General features: G+C 34.8%; 1 pseudogene; it reads left to right on the top strand.

The window, feature by feature from the left end:
- Window positions 1-309: 309 nt before the first annotated feature.
- On the top strand, window positions 310-1,105 carry LOC145613879 (antimicrobial ginkbilobin-2-like protein pseudogene; annotated as a pseudogene).
- Window positions 1,106-3,447: the final 2,342 nt, after the last annotated feature.

Below are 3,447 nucleotides of genomic sequence, written 5' to 3'. Positions count from 1 at the left end.
ACTAAGTCAAAAATGGCCTTAGAAGCTTCAGACTACGTAAAACCACCAATAATAGTCTAGTCAAATGCCAAGAAATACGGCGTTTTGTAGTAAATTTTTTAAAATCTTTACCATTTTTAAACGCAACACATATTTCTTCTGACCTTTTCAAAATAATATAAAATTACAAAAAATAAATTAACAAACAAAATTAAATGTACATGTTCAAAGGTCAAAAGGGAATGCTCCTATGTATTGATAAGTTCGATTACATACAACCTCAACAATCTATAACCCAAATTTCTCAATATTTCATTACATTACTCAACTATGTCTTTCATTCATATTATTTCCTTCCTCTTTTTATTACCATTTACTTTCCTAATCTATAATAATAATACAGTTGTAGCGGTTGATCCACTCTACCATATATGTTCATCTACCGCCAGAAACTTCACTCCTAATTCCGTTGAAGAGAAAAACGTTAATACATTAATGGGGCTTCTACCGAGAAATCTTTCTCCTTGGGGCTTTTCGCGTGCCCTTACTCGTACATACCCGTCTATGTTCTTTGGAATCGCTCAGTGCAGGGGGGACGTAAACTCCCTAGAGTGTAACAAATGTGTTGTTAATGCGAGTATTGAAATTCGTAAGAGTTGCCCTTATAACAAAGGCGCGGTTATATGGTATGACAATTGTATGTTGAAGTATTTGGACCGATGTTTCTTTGGCCAAATCGATAACGAAAATAAATTTTATTTGTTGAATGTTGCTAATGTAAGTAATGATCCTGTTTTGTTTAACACAAAAGTTAAGGGATTATTGAGTAAGCTAGCGATCCAGGGTGCTAGCACTAGGAAACTTTACGCGATTGGAGAAACAAAGCTTGATACGTTTACAAATTTGTATGGGTTAGCTCAGTGCAACCAGGATCTGTCGAACAAAGTTTGCAAGACGTGCTTGGATCAAGCCATAAGTGAGCTACCAAATTGTTGCGATGGAAAACGCGGTGGGAGGGTTGTTAGTGGGAGTTGTAACGTGAGATATGAGATATATCCCTTTATTAATTCTTAGGATGATTGTATGAGAAACTCTATTATGCACCTGTGTATATTTAGAGTTGAGATTGCTCGCGCCAAAACGTTTATTTGTACTCATTTGTTCATTTTTCCTCATTGGTAGAGTTTTAAATGACCAAATAAGGATTGGGCTATTCTTGGGGAAAATAGATGTGCATGTGAAGAGGATCAAAATAATTAATCGGATTAATTATTTGAATTGTTTGGCTTTGTTTTATTTTGCAAGTGAAAATGACATTTATTATTTTTTACGGGAATGCCTTATTATATTGTAATATTTTTGGGCTTAAGGGCATATTAGGAGTGGTATAGGGGACCCAACTACAATAGTTGGGTAGCTGTAGGGAATAAATTCAAGCTTTTAAATCCCACTAGCTTGAACCCCACTGTGATCATACACTAAAGTACGGTGGCGTCCAAAAGGGAAGAAGATAGAGCAAAAGAGTCGCCAACAAGTTTTTAAGGAACTTGTAAACCGTTCACGAGGTGAAGGTTACACCCCTTAACGATCCAAGAGATCGTCAACTCCATAAGGTCTAGAACCAAATAAGGGTTCGGGGATGAAGGTACAAATCCAATCTAAAAGAGATTGAACCTGCCCTAATAATAGACCTCTACTTTATTCTGATCGTATTCATGTGCGCTTTTTAACTAACATGGAATCAATAGGTTAACCCTAAACCTGTTTATCTATGTTGGTTGAATATAAATGCACAAATAAATCTATTATTGGCGATCACTTGAATTATAATCATAATTAACCCTAAACAAGATTATTAATTATCTTATTAAGCGTGATTACAAGTACTAATTCCCTTTAAACATGCATAAAAGGTGTGATCAAGCAATAATAATAAATAATCAAGCAACTTAATAAATAATAAAAAATAATAATTATAATAATCATATCAACATTAAAGCATAATAATAATAGCAAGATCCTAAGCATGATACTAACAAGATTAATAGCAAATCCTAGCATGTCACTTAACAATAAAAATCAAGTCTTTAACCCTAACATGATACTAACATGAATAAATATTAGGAAGAATATAGGAAGCATCGTAACAATCATATTTAGTATTAAAATTACCCTAGACATGATACTAGGAATATCATAATAACAATATAAACATGATTTCTACATCATAACATCAATTAAAACAATTAAAGTACTTACTTTGATGCCTCGTACCTCTTTCTAATAACAAAATACACACGTTAGTAACTTCAAGGAAAATAATAAACAAACAATCAAATTAAATAATTGAAAGAGAGATTTGGGACCAAACCCTCAGAAATTAAACCTTTCACGTCTAGGGCGAAGACAACTTCGAATATGGCTAGGTGTTTCTAGATCTTGTGAATGCGGAATTTTGTATGTAAAAGCAAAGTTTTGAAGAAAGATGAATGAAGAATTAAGAGAATGCTAATTAAAACTGATTGTAGGTGAATGATGGATGTAGATGATGAATTGGTGAATGATTAGTGAGAATAGGTGAGAATTGGTGAATGTAGATGAATGAAAACGGAGTTTTTAATACGATATTTATAGAGAAAATCAGCCAAAAAGATAAAATAAACAAAACAGAGTCAGACGCACAAAAAACAGAGCTGGCGCCAGGCGCCAATGGCTAGCGCCAGGCGCCAGGCCTTGTTCCAAGCGCCAAGGCCTAGGGTTAGGCGCCAAGGCCTAGGGTTAGGCGCCAAGCCTGATTTTAACGCGTTTTCGAAAATCAAATAAGTTTGCCATACTGGAGGATAAAATCATATAATTTCCTCAAAAATGCTATTTGATTTTGATTAAAACTCTGAAAATTCAACAAAAGTCAATTTATCAATGCTAATTGAATTAGGAATGAAAATAACCTTCTAGAAGAATCTAGAAGACTAAAACCATTCCTAATTTCATTAGGAATGATAAATCATATTAGGCCCTCCCCTAGATCATTGGGCCGTATATAAAGCTCAAATCGGGCCCAGTTTAGTAAATTGGCCATAACTTCCTCAATATTCATCGGAATTGGGCTTATAATATATCGTTGGAAAGGTCTTTGCAAGCCTCATCCAAATACACTACTATTGGACCCATATCATGGACCAACCAAACTGTATTGGCTGTTTTCTTAAAATAAAGTTTCAAAAACAGAGAGAAGAGAAAAGAATAAAAAATTATCCGCAACACTAGACTTTCCACACTTTCGCCTCATTCGATTATGATTCGACGTGAAAGGTACTCATCACTGGGTTTGGTTTTGGGGAGACACAAATGGGTGTCTACAGAAGCCCCCACTTTGACTGAGTTTGGAGAAACGCGAGTTTCGAAAAACGAAAGCCAAAGTATCGATAGGGACGGAGAATGATTCAGAACGTTCTGCAATCCTAAATC

Source organism: Chenopodium album, chromosome 3 (assembly GCF_948465745.1).
Source record: "Chenopodium album chromosome 3, dcCheAlbu1.1, whole genome shotgun sequence".
NCBI lineage: Eukaryota > Viridiplantae > Streptophyta > Magnoliopsida > Caryophyllales > Amaranthaceae > Chenopodium > Chenopodium album.
Note: the sequence above shows the minus strand (reverse complement) of the source record. Positions and strands in the feature narration are given on the sequence as shown.